Below are 17,676 nucleotides of genomic sequence, written 5' to 3' on the forward strand. Positions count from 1 at the left end.
CGTGCATCAGTTATCATACTTCCTAGGTTTTGACTAAATTGGCTAATGTTTGATTGTGGAACTCTGTAGATGTTTATCACTGTGAGAGGTTTTTGTAGGAATTTGGATTTGAATTTAGCTATTATATATTCCCCATGTTCATCCCTTGTGCAAGTATTAGTGATACATTCTAGTTGGTCTGAGTAGTATATGGCTGTGCCACCGCCTTGTTGGTCTGGCCTACAGTTGTGTATGGCTGTGTAACCAGGAATGGCATAGACATCTGTAGTATCAGGCTTTAGCCAGGTTTCAGTTAGTGTAATGATGGACATATTGGCATGCAAGGAATTTAGTAATGCTAGGAGGTCATCGTAATGCTTGCTTAAAGATCTGATATTGTAGTTAAAGATAGTTATGTTGTTGCTGGCTCTGAGAAGTGCCTTTGATTGTTCTGCTGTGTAGTAATTACAGTAACTGTTTGAATCATTTAAGTCATTAAATAAGAGGTTGGTATCAGGATCAATGCTTGTAATCATAAGATTTGTAGTGAATCTATAGTTAGAATTAAGTATAAAACAAAGTAAATATTCTAAAGCTAAAAAAAATAGCACCTGAATTATTTAACAAATGTAAAAATAATGAGCTAAGGTAGTTTTTTAAAGCTAAAATAAAGGAGACAATATAAAAGGGACTAAAATAATTTGTGGTGAACAAATAAAGTGATGATCAAATAATGGAGCTTGGGAATATGATAGTAGGTAGTACTTTAAAGGTAATTCTTTAAAGTTAGAATTATAATATAAAATTATAATATAAAAGGGACTAATATAAGTTGTGGTGAACAATAAAGTGGTAATCAAATAATTGCACTAAGGTCTAATATAATGACTTTTGTGGAGTCTATGTTTTGAGCTAGAATGAGCTATAGTACAACTAGATTTAATCTAATAATATAACAATACAAATTAAAAATAGCACGAGTCTCTCACTAGTAATTGCAATATGGTCTAATATAATGAATTTGGTATTGACTATAGTACAACTGAGTTTAATCTAATAATTAGTCGAGTTACGCTAACTTGCAGTAGCTGCGGCTCTCTCAGTCAATGTTTTTAACCGAAGTGGCTCTCTTGCAAAAATTAGTGAATAACACTGATGTAGACAGTACGCCTGCATGGCTAGTTATAAAAGTTTCCACCAGAGAGCAGGCCTCTGGGTGGGCATGCCCAGACCTGCCTCGCTCTCGCTTGCCGCCAACTCAATCTAGAGTCAACAGCTTCACACTCTCATGCGGACATGGCCCTCTGGGTCACCTCATGGCACTTAAACACACTGCCTGTGTACCAAGATTCCAAATAAAGTAAGGAGCCTCCGAAGCCTTATTACAGATCCCAAGTGGTACACCTTCACACAGCAACGCTCGGAATGAGGTCGATGGCCAACGCCAACGTTCATGAGAGGTGGATGGCCATCACCAATGTTCGGGAGGAAGGGGGAAAGGGGGGTGGATAACCAGCATCAGCATTCGGGAGGGATGACAGGCAGAAGGCCAGCACAAACATTTGGGGGGAGGTGGATGGCCATCACCAAAGTTCGGGGAGAAGGGAGGTGGACGGCCAGCATCAACGCTTGCGGGGAGGGAAGGTGGATGGCCAGCACCAACCCCTGCAGGGAGGGAAGGTGGATGGCCAGCACCAACCCCTGCAGGGAGGGAAGGTGGATGGCAAGCACCAACCCTTGCGGGGAGGGGAGGTGGATGGCCAGCACCAACTCTTGGGGGGAGGGGAGGTGGATGGCCAGCACCAACGTTTGCGGGGAAGGGAGGTGGATCGCCAGCACCAACGTTTGGGGGAGGGGAGGTGGATGGCCAGCACCAACTTTTGGGGGGAAGGGAGGTGGATCGCCAGCACCAACGTTTGGGGGAGGGGAGGTGGATGGCCAGCACCAACGTTTGCGGGGACGGGAGGTGGATGGCCAGCACCAACTTTTGGGGGGAGGGGAGGTGGATGGCCAGCACCAACATTTGCGGGGAGGGGAGGTGGATGGCCAGCACCAACTTTTGGGGGGAGGGGTGGTGGAAGGCCAGCACCAACGCTTGGGAGGAGGGGAGGTGGATGGCCAGCACCGTTTTGGGGGAGGGGAGATGGATGGCCAGCACCAACGTCTGGGGGAGGGGAGGTGGATGGCCATCACCAACGTTTTGGAGGAGGGGAGGTGGACGACCAACACCAACTATTGGGGGGGAGGGGAGGTGGATGGCAAGCACCACCGTTTTCGGGGAGGGGAGATGGATGGCCAGCACTAACTCTTGGGGGGAGGAGAGGTGCATGGCCAGCACCAACTAATGGGGGGAGGGCAGGGGATGGCCAGCACCAACGTTTGGAAGTGGATGGCCAGCACCGTTTGGGGGAGGGGAGTTGGATGGACAGAACCAACGTTCGCGGGGAGGGGAAGTGGATGGCCAGCACAAACGTTTGGGGGAGGGGAGGTGGATGGCCAGCACCAACTATTGGGGGGAGGGGAGGTGGATGGCCAGCACCAACGTTCAGGGGGAGGGGAGGTGGATGGCCAGCACCAACGTTTCGGGGGAGGGGAGATGGATGGCCAGCACCAACGTGCGGGGGAGGGGAGGTGGGTGGCCATCACCAACGTTTTGGAGGAGGGGAGATGGACGGCCAGCACCAACTATTACGGGGGAAGGGAGGTGGATGGCCAGCACCAACGTTTGCGGGGAAGGGAGGTGCATGGCCAGCACCAACTTTTGCGGGGAAGGGAGGTGGATCGCCAGCACCAACGATTGGGGGAAAGGGAGGTGGATGGCCAGCGCCAACGTTTGGGGGAGGGGCGGTGGATGGCCAGCACCAACGTTTCGGGGGAGGGGAGATGGATGGCCAGCACCAACGTCTGGGGGAGGGGAGGTGGATGGCCATCACCAACGTTTTGGAGGGGAGGAGGTGACGGCCAGCACCAACTATTGGGGGGGAGGGGAGGTGGATGGCAAGCACCACCGTTTTCGGGGAAGGGAGGTGGATGGCCAGCACCAACTATTGGGCGGAGGGCGGGGGATGGCCAGCACCAACTATTGCGGGAGGGCGGGGGATGGCCAGCACCAACGTTTGGGGGGAGGAGGTGGATGGCCAGCACCGTTTGGAGGGGAGGTGGATGGCCAGAACAAACGTTTGCGGGGAGGGGAGGTGGATGGCCAGCACCAACTATTGGGGGAGGGGAGGTGGATAGCCAGCACCAACGTTTGGGGAGAGCGGAGGTGGATGGCCAGTACCAACGTATGGGGGGAGGGGAGGTGGATGACCAGCACCAACGTTTGGGGGGAGGGGAGGTGGATGGCCAGCAACGTTTCGGGGGAGGGGAGATGGATGGCCAGCACCAACGAGTGGGCAGGGGAGGTGGATGGCCATCACCAGCGTTTTGGAGGAAGGGAGGTGGACGCCCACCACCAACGATTGGGGGGAGGGGAGGTGGATGGCAAGCACCACCGTTTTCGGGGAGGGGAGGTGGATGGCCAGCACCAACTATTGGGCGGAGGGCAGGGGATGGCCAGCACCAACTATTGGGGGGAGGGCGGGGGATGGCCAGCACCAACGTTTGGGGGGAGGAGGTGGATGGCCAGCACCGTTTGGAGGTGAGGTGGATGGCCAGCACCAACGGTTGCGGCGAGGGGAGGGGGATGGCCTGCACAAAGGTTGGGGGGTGGGGAGGTGGAGGGCCAGCACAACCGTTTGGGGGAGGGAGGGTGGATGGTCAGTACCAACGTTTGGGGGGAGGGCAGGTGGATGGCCAACAACGCTTGGGAGGAGGGGAGGTGGATGGCCAGCACCAACGTTTGGGGGTAGAGGTGGATGGCTAGCACCAACGTTTCGGGGGAGGGGAGATGGATGGCCAGCACCAACGTCTAGGGGAGGGGAGGTGGATGTCCATCAGCGTTTTGGAGGAAGGGAGGTGGACGGCCAACACCAACTATTGGGGGGAGGGGAGGTGGATGGCAAGCACCACCGTTTTCGGGGAGGGGAGATGGACGGCCATCACTAACTCTTGGGGGGAGGGGAGGTGAATGGATAGCACCAACTATTGCGGGAGGGTGGGGGATGGCCAGCACCAACGTTTGGGGGGAGGAGGTGGATGGCCAGCACCGTTTGGGGGAGGGGAGGTGGATGGCCAGTACCAACGTTTGCGGGGAGGGGAGGTGGATGGCCAGCACAAACGTTTGGGGGACGGGAGGTGGATGGCCAGCACCAACTATTGGGGGGAGGGAAGGTGGACGGCCAGCACCAACTATTGGGGGAGGGAAGATGGATGGCCAGCACCAACGATTGGGGGAGGGAAGGTGGATGGCCAGCACCAACTATTGGGGGGAGGGAAGGTGGATGGCCAGCACCAACGTTTGGGGGGAGGGGAGGTGGATGGCCAGCACCAACGTTTAGGGGAGGGGAGGTGGATGGCCAGCACCAACTATTTGGGGGAGGGAAGGTGGACGGCCAGCACCAACTATTGGGGGGAGGGAAGATGGATGGCCAGCACCAACTATTGGGGGAGGGAAGGTGGATGGCCAGCACCAACTATTGGGGGGAGGGAAGGTGGATGGCCAGCACCAACGTTTGGGGGGAGGGGAGGTGGATGGCCAGCACCAACGTTTAGGGGAGGGGAGGTGGATGGCTAGCACCAACGTTTTGGGGGAGGGGAGTTGGACGGCCAGCACCAACTATTGGGGAGAAGAGAGGTGGATGGCCAGCACCACCATTTGCGGGGAGGAGGTGGATGGCCAGCACCAGCGTTTGGGGGAAGGGAGTTGGATGGCCAGCACCAACGTTTGGGGGGAGGGGAGGTGGATGGCCAGCACCAACGTTTGAGGGAAGGTGGATGGCCAGCACCAACGTTTGGGGGCGAAGTGGATGGCCAGCACCAACGTCTGGGGGAGGTGCATGACCAGCACCAACGTTTATGGGGAGGTGGATGGCCAGCACCAACGTCTGGGGGGAGGGGAGGTGGATGGCCAGCACCGTTTGGGGGAGGGAAGGGGAATGGCCAACACCGACGTCTGGGGGGAGGGGAGGTGGATGGCCAACACCGTTTGGGGGGAGGGGAGGTGGATGGCATGCACCAACGTTTGGGGGAAGGAAAGGTGGATGGCCAGCACCAACGTTTGGGGGGAGGAAAGGTGGATGGCCAGCACCAACGTTTGGGGGCAGGGGTGGTGGATGGCCAGCACCAACGTTTGGGGGGAGGGGAGGTGGATGGCCAGCACCGTTTGAGGAAGGGGAAGTGGATGGTCAGCACCAACGTTTGCGGGGAGGGGAGGTGGATCGCCAGCACCAACCTTTGGGGAAGGAAGGGGTGGATGGCCAGCACCAACTATTGGGGGGAGGGGAGGTGGATGGCCAGCACCAACTATTGGGGGGAGGGGAGGTGGATGGCCAGCACCAACGTTTGGGGGGAGGGGAGGTGATTGGCCAACACCAACGTTTGAGGGAGGGGAGGTGGATGGCCAGCACCAACGTTTGCGGGGAGGGGAGGTGGATAACCAGCACCAACGTCTGGGGGAGAGGAGGTGGATGGCCATCAAAAACGTTTTGGGGGAGAGGAGGTGGACGGCCAGCACCAACTACTGGGGGGAGAGGAGGTGGATGGCCAGCACCACCGTTTGCGGGGAGGGGAGGTGGATGGCCAGCACCAACTACTGGGGGGAGAGGAGGTGGATGGCCAGCACCACCGTTTGCGGGAAGGGGAGGTGGATGGCCAGCACCAACGTTTGGGGGAGGTGGATGGCAAGCCCCAACGTTTGCGGGGAGGGGAGGTGGACCGCCAGCAGAAACGTTTGGGGGAGGGGAGGTGGATTGCTAGCCCCAAGTACTGGGGGGAAAGGTGGATGGCCAGCACCAACGTTTGGGGGCAGGGGTGGTTGATGGCCAGCACCAACGTTTGGGGGGAGGTGGATGGCCAGCACCAACGTTTGGGGGGAGGTGGATGGCCAGCACCAACGTTTGGTGGTGGATGGCCAGCACCAACGTCTGGGAGGGTGGATGGCCAGCACCAACGTCTGGGGGGAGGGGAGGTGGATGGCCAGCACCAACGTCTGGGGGGGAGGGGAGGTGGATGGCCAGCACCAACGTCTGGGGGGGGAGGGGAGGTGGATGGCCAGCACCTACGTGTGGGGGGAGAGGAGGGGGATGGCCAGCACCAGACCGACTGGGTGGAGGGGAGGTGGATGGCCAGCACCGACGACTGGGTGGAGGGGAGGTGGACGGCCAGCACCGAATAGGGGAGGTTGGGGGGGGGAGGGGAGGTGCATGGCCAGCACCACCGTTTGGGGGAGGGGAGGTGGACGGCCAACACCAACTATTGGGGGGAGGGAAGGTGGATGGCCAGCACCAACGTTTGGGGGGAGGGGAGGTGGATGGCCAGCACCAACGTTTGGGAGAGGGGAGGTGGATGGCCAGCACCAACGTTTGGGGGAGGGGAGGTGGATGGCCAGCACCAACTTTTGCGGGGAGGGGTGGATGGCCAGCACCAACGCTTGGGAGGAGGGGAGGTGGATGGCCAGCACCAACGTTTGGGTGGAGGGTAGGTGGATGGCCAGCACCAACGTCTGGAGGGAGGGGAGGTGGATGGCCATCACCAACGTTTTGGGGGAAGGGAGGTAGACGGCCAGCACCAACTATTGGGGGGAGGGGAGGTGGATGGCCAGCACCACCGTTTGCGGGGAGGGGAGGTGGATGGCCAGCACCAACGTTTGAGGGAAGGTGGATGGCTAGCACCAACGTTTGGGGGCGAGGTGGATGGCCAGCACCAACGTTTGGGGGCGAGGTAGATGGCCAGCACCAACGTTTGGGGGCGAGGTAGATGGCCAGCACCAACGTTTGGGGGAGGTGCATGGCCAGCACCAACGTTTATGGGGAGGTGGATGGCCAGTAACGTCTGGGGGGAGGGGAGGTGGATGGCCAGCACAAACGTTTGGGGGGAGGTGGCAGGCCAGCACCAACGCCTGGGGGTAGGGGAGGTGGATGGCCAGCACCGTTTGGGGGAGGGAAGGTGGATGGCTAGCACCGTCTGGGGGGAGGGGAGGTGGATGGCCAGCACCAACGTTTGGGGAGAGGGGAGGTGTATGGCCAGCACCAACGTTTGAGAGGCGAGGTGGATGGCCAGCACCAACGTTTGGGGGGAGGGGAGGTGGATGGCCAGCACCAACATTTGGGGGGAGGGGAGGTGACTGGCCAGCACCAACGTTTGGGGGGAGGTGAGGTGATTGGCCAGCACCAACGTTTGAGGGAGGGGAGGTGGATGGCCAGCAACGTTTGCGGGGAGAGGAGGTGGATGGCCAGCACCACGTTTGGGGGAAGGGGAGGTGGATGGCCAGCACCAACGTTTGGGGGGAGGGGAGGATGGCCAGCACCAACGTTTGGGGGAGAGGAGGTGGATGGCCAGCACCAACGTTTGGGGGGAGGGGAGGTGGGGGGAGGTGGCCAGCACCAACGTTTGCGGGGAGGGGAGGGGGAGGGCCAGCAACGTTTGCGGGGAGAGGAGGTGGATGGCCAGCACCAACGTCTGGGGGAGGGGAGGTGGATGGCCATCACCAACGTTTGCGGGGAGAGGAGGTGGACGGCCAGCACCAACTACTGGGGGGAGAGGAGGTGGATGGCCAGCACCACCGTTTGCGGGAAGGGGAGGTGGATGGCCAGCACCAACGTTTGGGGGAGGTGCATGGCCAGCACCAACGTTTATGGGGAGGTGGATGGCCAGTAACGTCTGGGGGGAGGGGAGGTGGATGGCCAGCACCAATGTTTGGGGGAGGGGAGGTGGATGGCCAGCACCAACTTTTGTGGGGGGAGGGGAGGTGGATGGCCAGCACCGTTTGGGGGAGGGGAGGTGGATGGCCAGCACCAACGTTTGGGGGGGAGGGGAGGTGGATGGCCAGCACCAAGGGGAGGTGGATGGCCAGCACCAAATATTGGGGGGAGGGGAAGTGGGGGGAGGGGAGGTGGATGGCCAGCACCAACGTTTTGGGGGGAGGGGAGGTGGATGGCCAGCACCAACGTGTGGGTGGAGGGGTGGTGGATGGCCAGCACCAACGTTTGGGGGCAGGGGTGGTGGTTGGCCAGCACCAACGTTTGGGGGCGGGGAGGTGGATGGCCAGCACCGTTTGGGGGAGGGGAGGTGGATGGCCAGCACCGTTTGGGGGAGGGGAGGTGGATGGCCAGCACCAACTTTTGCGGGGAGGGGAGGTGGATCGCCAGCACCAACTTTTGGGGGGAGGGAAGGTGGATGGCCAGCACCAACGCTTGGGAGGAGGGGAGGTGGATGGCCAGCACCAACGTTTGGGTGGAGGGTAGGTGGATGGCCAGCACCAACGTCTGGGGGGAGGGGAGGTGGATGGCCATCACCAACGTTTTGGGGAGGGGAGGTGGATGGCCAGCACCATCGTCTAGCACCGTGGGGGGAGGGGAGGTGGACTGCCAGCACCAACTATTGGGGGGAGGGGAGGTGGATGGCCAGCACCAACGTTTACGGGGAGGGGAGGTGGATGGCCAGCACTAACGTTTGGGGGGAGGGGAGGTGGATGGCCAGCACCAACTATTGGGGGAGGGGAGGTGGATGGCCAGCACCAACGTTTGGGGGGAGGGGAGGTGGATGGCCATCACCAACGTTTGGGGGAGGGGAGGTGGATGGCCAGCACCAACGTTTGGGGGAGGGGAGGTGGATGGCCAGCACCAACGTGGGGGAGGGGAGGTGGATGGCCAGCACCAACCCTTGGGGGGAGGGGAGGTGGATGGCCAACACCAACTATTGGGGGGAGGGGAGGTGGATGGCCAGCACCAACGTTTGGGGGTAGAGGTGGATGGCCAGCACCAACGTTTGGGGGAGGGGAGGTGGATGGCCAGCACCAACGTTTGGGGAGGGGAGGTGGATGGCCAGCACCAACGTCAACTACTGGGGGGAGGGGAGGTGGATGGCCAGCACCAACGTTTGCGGGGGGAGGGGAGGTGGATGGCCAGCACCAACGTTTGGGGGGAGGGAGGTGGAGGTGGATGGCCAGCACCAACGTTTGGGGGGAGGGGAAGGTTTGGGGGAGGGGAGGTGGATGGCCAGCACCAACTGGATGGCCAGCACCAACGTTTGGGGGAGGGGAGGTGGATGGCCAGCACCAACTATTTGGGGGCACCAACGTTTGGGGAGGTGGATGGCCAGCACAGCACCAACGTTTGGGGGAGGGGAGGTGGATGGATGGCCAGCACCAACGTTTGGGGGGAGGGGAGGTGGATGGCCAGCGCCAACGTTTGGGGAGAGGCGAGGTGGATGGCCAGCTCCAACTATTGGAGGGAGGGGAGGTGGATGGCCAGCACCGTTTGGGGGGAGGGGAGGTGGATCGCCAGCACCAACTTTTGGGGGGAGGGAAGGTGGATGGCCAGCACCAACTTTGGGGGAGGGGAGGTGGATGGCCAGCACCAACGTTTGCGGGGAGGGAAGGTGGATGGCCAGCACCAACGTCTGGGGGAGGGGAGGTGGATGGCCATCACCAATGGTTTGGGGGATGGGAGGTGGACTGCCAGCACTAACCCTTGGGGGGAGGGGAGGTGGATGGCCAGCACCAACTATTTGGGGCGAGGTGGATGGCCAGCACCATCGTTTGGGGGGAAAGGTGGATGGCCAGCACAGTTTGGGGGAGGGGAGGTGGATGGCCAGCACCAACGTTTATGGGGAGGGGAGGTAGATCGCCAGCACAAACGTTTGGGGGAGCGGAGGTGGATGGCCAGCACCAACGTTTGGGGGGAGGGGAGGTGGATGGCCAGCACAAACGGTTGGGGGGAGGAGAGGTGGATGGCCAGCACCAACGCTTGGGGGGTGGAGGCCAGCACCGACGGTGGATCGCCAGCACCAACGTTTGGGCACCAACGTTTGGGGGAGGGGAGGTGGATGGCCAGCACCAACGTTTGGGGGAGGGGAGGTGGATGGCCAGCACCAACGTTTGGGGGAGGGGAGGTGGGTGGCTTGGGGGAGGGGAGGTGGATGGCCAGCACCAACTACTGGGGGGAGGGGAGGTGGATGGCCAGCACCAACGTTTGGGGGAGGGGAGGGGAGGCCAGCACTGGGGGGATGGCCAGCACCAACGTTTGGGGGAGGGGAGGTGGATGGCCAGCACCAACGTTTGGGGGGAGGGGAGGTGGATGGCCAGCACCAACGTTTGCGGGGAGGGGTGGTTTATGACCAGCACCAACGTTTGGGGGGAGGGGAGGTGGATGGCCAGCACCGTTTGGGGGGAGGTGGAGGGCACCAACTATTGAGGGGAGGTGGATGGCCAGCACCAACGTTTGGGGGGGGAGGTGGATGGCCAGCACCAACTATTGGGCACCGTTTGGGGGGAGGGAGATGGATGGCAACTACTTTGGGAGGGGAGGTGGATGGCCAGCACCAACGTTGGGGGGAGGGGAGGTGGATGGCCAGCACCAACGATTTGGGGGGAGGTGAAGGTGGGGGGAGGGGAGGTGGCCAGCACCAACTTTGGGGGGAGGGGAGGTGGATGGCCAGCACCAACGTTTGCGGGAAGGGAGGTGGATGGCCAGCACTACCTCTTGGGGGAGGGGAGGTGGATGGCCAGCACCAGGGGAGGTGGATCGCCAGCACCAACTTTTGGGGGGAGGGGAGGTGGATGGCCAGCACCGATTGGGGGAGGGGAGGTGGATGGCCAGCACCAACGTTTGGGGGAGGGGAGGTGGATGGCCAGCACCAACGTTTGGGGGGGGGAGGGGAGGTGGATGGCCAGCACCAACCCTTGGGGGGAGGGGAGGTGGATGGCCAGCACCAACGTTTGGGGGCGAGGGGAGGCCAGATCGCCAGCACCAACGTTTGGGGGAGGGGAGGTGGATGGCCAGCACCAACGTTTGGGGGGGGGAGGGAGGTGGATGGCCAGCAGGAGAGGTGGATGGCCAGCACCAACGCTTGGGAGGAGGGGAGGTGGATGGCCAGCACCAACGTTTGGGGGTAGGGGAGGTGGATGGCCAGCATCAACGTCTGGGGGAAGGGGAGGTGGATGGCCAGCGCCAACGTCTGGGGGAGGGGAGGTGGATGGCCTGCACCACCGTTTGCGGGAGGGGAGGTGGATGGCCAGCACCAACGTTTGCGGGGAGGGGAGGTGGATGGCCAGCACGAACGTTTCGGGGTTGGGAAGGTGGATGGCCAGCAACGTCTGGGGGGAGGGGAGGTGGATGCCCAGCACCAACGTTTGGGGGGAGCGGAGGTGGATGGCCAGCACCGAGGTCTGGGGGAGGGGAGGTGGATGGCCAGCACCGTTTGGGGGGAGGGGAGGGGGAAGGCCAGCACCCATGTTCGGAAGGGATGTCCAGTACAGTCATTCGGGGGGAGGGGAAGTGGATGGCCAGTAGTCATTCCGGGGGGAATGAAGATGGAGAGCACCAACATTCGGGGGGGGAGAGGTGCATGGCCAGCTCCAACATTCAAGGGAGGAGGGGAGGTAGAAGAGTCAGCACCAACGTTTGGGAGGTGGGGGGTCGATAACTTTGGGGGATGAAGGAGTCAGTTCCGTTGAGGGGGAGTGGGAGGTACGGTATAGGAACCAACATTCCTGGGAAGTAGGGGTCAGCACCGTTGGGGAAGGTAGGTTAGTTACCATTTTGTCCTAGGCACATGTCGACTAGACACTAGGCCTGTTCTATCGGTGTGTGTGTGTTTGTGTGTGTGTGTGTGTTTAAGATATCTGCAACGTTCAGTTAGGTCAGAACCAACGTTTCGAGGGGAGGTGGGGGGACAGAACCAACGTTTCGGGGAGAGGTGGGGCTCAGAACCAACGTTTTGGGGTGGGAGGAGGGGGTTCAGAACCGTATTGGGGCGGGAGGGGGTTCAAAACCAACATTTCGGGGCGTGAGGCAATGGGGATCAGAACCAACGTTTCGGGGTGGGAGGTAGGGGGTCAGAACCAACGTTTCGGGGTGGGAGGTAGGGGGTCAGAACCAACGTTTCGGGGTGTAAGGTAGGGGGTCAGAACCAACGTTTCGGGGCGAGTTGGGGTTCAGAACCGTTTCGGGGCGAGAGGTGGGGTCAGAACCCTTTCGTGGCGAGAGGTGGGGGTCAGAACCAACGTTTCGGGGCGAGAGGTGGGGGTCAGAACCAACGTTTCGGGGCGAGAGGTGGGGTCAAAAGCAACCTTTCGGGGCGCGAGGCGGGGATCAGAACCAACGTTTCGGGGCGCGAGGTGGGGGTCAGAACCAACATTTCGGTGCGAGAGGTGGGGGTCAGAACCAACGTTTCGGGGCGAGAGGTGGGGGTCAGAACCAACGTTTCGGGGCGAGAGGTGGGGGCTCAGAACCAACGTTTCGGGGCGAGAGGTGGGGGTCAGAACCAACGTTTCCGGGAGAGGTGGGGGTCAGAACCAACGTTTCGGGGCGAGGTGGGGGTCAGAACCAACGTTTCGGGGCGAGAGGTGGGGGTCAGAACCAACGTTTTGGGGCGAGAGGTGGGTTAGAACCAACATTTCGGGGCGAGGTGGGGTCAGAACCAACGTCTTGGGGCGAGAGGTGGGGGTCAGAACCAACGTCTTGGGGCGAGAGGTGGGGGTCAGAACCAACCTTTCGGGGCGAGAGGTCGGGGTTCAGAACCAACCTTTCGTGGCGAGGTGAGGGGTCAGAACCAACCTTTCGGGGCGAGAGGTGAAGGATCAGAACCAACCTTCCGGGGCGAGAGGTGAGGGGTCAGAACCAACATTTCGGGGCGAGGTGGGGGTCAGAACCAACGTTTCAGGGCGAAAGGTGGAAGTCAGAACCAATGTTTCGGGGCGAGAGAGGGGGGTCAGAACCAACGTTTCGGGGCGAGAAGTGGGGGGTCAGAACCAACGTTTTGGGGCACGAGGTGGGAGTCAGAACCAACGTTTCGGGGTGGGAGGTTCAGAACCGTTTCGGGGCGAGAGGTGAGGGGTCAAAACTAACGTTTCTGGGCGAGAGGTGGGGGTCAGAACCAACGTTTTTGGGCGAGAGGTGGGGATCAGAACCAATGTTTTGGGGCGCGAGGTGGGAGTCAGAACCAACGTTTCGGGGCGAGAGGTGGGGGGCTCAGAACCAACGTTTTGGGGCGAGAGGTGGGGGTCAGAACCAACGTTTTGGGGCGAGAGGTGGGGGTCAGAACCAACGTTTCGGGGCGACCTGGTTACCTGGAGGTTATTCCGGGGATCAGCGCCCCCGCGGCCCGGTCTATGACCAGGTCTCCCGATGGATCAGGGCCTGATCAACTAGGCTGCTACTGCTGGCCGCACGCAGTCCAACGTACGAGCCACAGCCCGGCTGATCCGGCACTGACTTTAGGTATCTGTCCAGCTCTCTCTTGAAGGCGGCCAGAACCAACGTTTCGGGGCGAGAGGTGGGGGTAAAACCAACGTTTCGGGACGAGAGGTGGGGGTCAGAACCAACGTTTCGGGACGAGAGGTGGGAGGTCAGAACCAACGTTTCGGGGCGACAGGTGGGGGTCAGAACCAACGTTTCGGGGCGAGAGGTGGGGGTCAGTACCAACGTTTTGGGGCGAGGTGGGGGATCAGAACCAGCGTTTCGGGGAGACAGGTGGGGGGTCAGAATCAACGTTTCGAGGCGAGAGGTGGAGGGTCAGAACCAACGTTTCGGGGCAAGAGGTTTAGTCAGAACCAACGTTTCGGGGCAAGAGGTTGGGAGTCAGAACCAACGTTTATTGGTGGGAGGTATTTGTTAACCAACGTTCAGGGAGGGGGGAAGTGGGGGGTCAGAATCAACATTCGGGGGCCGAAAGTGTGGGGTCAGAACATTCAGGGGCGGGGAGGTTCTGAACCAACATTCGGGGGAGAGAAGGGGGTCAGAACTCTCGGGGACGGGAGGTATGGGTCAGAACCAAAGTTCTGGGGAGGGAAGGGGTCAGAACCATCGTTCTGGGGAGGGAAGGGGTCAGAACCATCGTTCTGGGGAGGGAAAGGGTCAGAGCTAACCTTCTGGGGAGGGAAGGGGTCAGAACTAACCTTCTGGGGAGGGAAGGGGTCAGAACTAACCTTCTGGGGAGGGAAGGGGTCAGAACTAACCTTCTGGGGAGGGAAGGGGTCAGAACTAACCTTCTGAGGAGGGAAGGGGTCAGAACCAACGTTCTGAGGAGGGATGGGGTCAGAACCAACGTTCTGGGGAGGGAAGGGGTCAGAACCAATGTTCCCGAGCATTATGGTAGTCAGAACCCACAATCCTCTTATTCTGATGGCTCCCCAAAAAATGGAAGCGTCAAGATCAAAAATATTCAAAGAGGAGGTTAAAGGTTCTCAGGCATGAGGAAGCTGATCTCTGTTACCTCGAGTCTTCCCAAGTTAGTGCTCCTCTTCCCCTCCCCTATGCCTCCCCCGGCCCAGTCACAGTCCAGGCCTCCTGGGTGCCGGCCTAATCGATAATATCGCCCGCATTCCAACGTAAGAATCTCAACCCGGCTGATCAGGAATTTAAGAAATCTGTCGAGCTCCCTTGAAGACAGCTAGGAGTTTGTTAGTAATTTTCCTTATGCATAAAGGGTCAAAAATCAACGCTTCATAGCATGAGGAAGGGGTTCAACCGATATGTTCTGCATAGCCAGGGACCAAGATAGGTTTGTTCGTATTTTTAAGCCGGGGAAGGGTTAGCCACCCAGGATAACCCAAGGAAGTCAAGTGTCTCATCGAGGACTCGTTTCCAATGAGCTTCTTTTAATCTTGTCCCCCTAGTATGCGACCCCACAACAGTCTACTAACACCCAGGTACCTATTTACTGCTAGGCGAACAGGGACTAAAATGTGAGAGCTCATCGCTGCCGATTGCGAGGTTCAAGTGATCAGAAACCAGCGTTCCCTGATGTGGCGAGGCCAGTTGGTAGAATTTTACACAATCCTTTGATTTCAATTGTCTTGCACAGCAGCATGTGTAACTTGTCTAGGATAACCCCCTCCCCCCAAAAAAAAATGTATGACAATGAATCACAATAACATTCAATGTTAATAAAAATTCAAATACATGAGAACGAACTGAATGAGCATTTAAAAAAAAAATAAGTTGAACTTAAGCTACACCAATAATAGTTGGAATCATTTGGTCCTTCCCAGGATGCGACTCCACAATAGTACCACCCTGGTACATGGTATCACCCGCGGCCCATGTGAACTTATTCAAGACAGAACTACGTTAACATTAAACACTTAACAGATCCACAACTATAACACGTTGAACATTAAAATGGTATAAAATACCGACAGGTTGTTAGGTAAGACACATATGCAACCTAACAACCTGTCGGTATTTTATACCATTTTAATGTTCAATCTGTCAGACACTGCAACACAAGGGTATCTTGGTACAGACCTGCAATCAACTTCGACAACTTCCACTAGTGAGAGCGGCTGGATTTGAGAGGGACCTGACCTCTCAACATCTGAGTTCTTACCTCTCCTAGTGGCCTACGTCTCACCTCTTGGCGCTATAAAAAGCTCCATCCTGCCACTTCATCTCCATATTGTTTCATACTATGGAACAATGCTCTTCTCCAGACTGAGGGACTGACCACCTCAAAACTTTAAGGGTGATGGACTGATTACATCGTCTTCAAGTATCTTCTGCTTCTATCAACTTTTCTGTACTTGACTGAAGAAGCCTACTGTGTAGGCGAAACGTTTCATAATAAAGATACCTAACTGTTGCATATGTGTCTTACCTAACAACTATAACACGGGAAACTAGCTTAACTGTTGTGGAATTTTATTAAGTTTATTCAGGTATACACAAATACAGTTACAGATTATCATACATAGCACCATATGTGTAGAGCGCCTACGATAACCTAAAAAAAAGTCAAGTGACTTATTTCAACTGGGGTCCTTTTATAGAGATATTTGCTATAAAATAAAATGGACTTAGCTTACCTCTCGTGCAGCCTCAACACCACTACCATGTAATATCTTTCACGTATTTTTACTCTCTACAGTGATGTTACAAGTTAGATTGGGTACATTCCCACAAGTGAAAATTATCAAATGCTCATCCACGTTATTTCATTATTTAGTTCAAACTCATGCTTAAGTGGGACCCGGAAATGAAGTACATATTCACCGCTCCTGGGAAATTGGAAACTGGTAATGATATATTCTGGAAGTCTCCATAAGGACCGGGATCGAACCCAGGTCGTTTACTTGAGAACATAAAAAGGAACACTGCAGCAGGCCTACTGTCCCATGCGAGGCAGGTCCAAGTCTCCTACCGGCTTAAGCCAATGCCCCAACCTAGTCAGGTCAGGTCACATTCACGGCATCTGACCTAAGAGCACAAGCTAGTCAGGTCCAGCTCACACCCACCCGCACCCACTCGTGTATTTAACCTATTTTCAAAACTACACGTTTTAGCCTCTAACTGTATTCGGGAGTGTTCCACTCATCGACAACTTTATTGCCAAACCAGTGCTTCCCTATATCCTTCCTCAATGAGCCAGTCCCCTAGGATCATACATTATTATAATAAAAAAAAAGCGCTAAACCACAAGGGCTATACAGCTAGGGTCATACAGCGCCTGGGGAAATGGGAGGCAATCAAATATGATTCAAGGAAAGTGAAGATAGTTTCAATTCCTCTGATCAAGAGCCTCTCACCCTCACCAAGGGCATCTCCTTGAAGGGTAACTACAAGTACTTGGGTACGCGAGAGCGAAGTCAAATTTTCAGCTACAGCCGAAATTCCCGGCAAATGTTTGGAGGAGGAGCAGACACTAGCCTGGGGGCCCCGCCATTCTTACGACTGTTTCCAGAACATTACCTTTATAACATGTTCACATACAACACCACGAGTCCATAAGCAACACATTCTTACAGTGCAGAACTACATGATTATGGGGAAAAAATTACATTCACAAAAATGTACCAAACCCGCCACGATTATTAATTCCGCATTAAGGAAGTGCCAGCCACATCCTTGTTGATTTTCACATTTATAATTAACACCAATCACGTTCGAAAGCTGTGACTATATATTGAAATTCTTATTTACACTGACAAGTGTGATGTTCCTGGCATATATTAAAATATAACTTGGAGCAATCAATAAGCCGGGGACACAAGGAAGCAAGCGTCCCCACCAACACTTGTGGGTATCGACTAGGACTAGAATCAAACATTTCCATAATACCACATCACTTGAGCTTATCCCTCACACTTGAAACCTTTTAGCAAACGAGTGCACATACAGAAACTCAATGAACAAAATAGAACTGATGTTTTACCTGAGATAAGGTAGTAATACGAGAAAGGAGATGGAGAGAGATCAACGGTTGGGTTGAGACTGGTGACGCCGCCGCCGCCGCCTCACACTCACCCTCCACTGTCACGGTGCTAGTTAGTGCTTTTTAAAACTAAGGTTTGTCTATGCAAGGGGATAATTATGGCTGCAGTTTATATATACATTAATAGAAAGAATATTTTAATTATCAAAGTAGAGATTCAAGTAACCTGTGAGTATATAAAGACTGCGATAAACATCTCTTGATGTATATAACTCGCTACTACCTACCACCGCCTACCAATTTACGTCAGTTCCTTCTCTAATATTTAGTGTTAAATGCACAATGTACATTGAGACTTTATTTTAATATCTGTTATAGGTATTAACGCATTCTTGATGCTAGTGTATATGTGGATTAATCATTATAGGTGTCCACAGCCTCTCCCTA

General features: G+C 56.8%; 1 protein-coding gene across 1 annotated transcript in view; it reads right to left on the reverse strand.

Annotated features, from left to right (window-relative positions):
* Prx2 (Peroxiredoxin 2) overlaps positions 1-17,336 on the reverse strand; it is a 60,833-nt gene extending 43,497 nt beyond the window's left edge. Inside the window, exon 1 of the mRNA XM_070086915.1 lies at positions 17,230-17,336. The gene's annotated coding sequence lies outside the window, so the exon portion shown is untranslated. The remainder of the gene's footprint in view (positions 1-17,229) is intronic.
* Between the last annotated feature and the right edge of the window lie 340 nt (positions 17,337-17,676).

Source organism: Cherax quadricarinatus, chromosome 20 (genome assembly GCF_038502225.1).
Source record: "Cherax quadricarinatus isolate ZL_2023a chromosome 20, ASM3850222v1, whole genome shotgun sequence".
NCBI lineage: Eukaryota > Metazoa > Arthropoda > Malacostraca > Decapoda > Parastacidae > Cherax > Cherax quadricarinatus.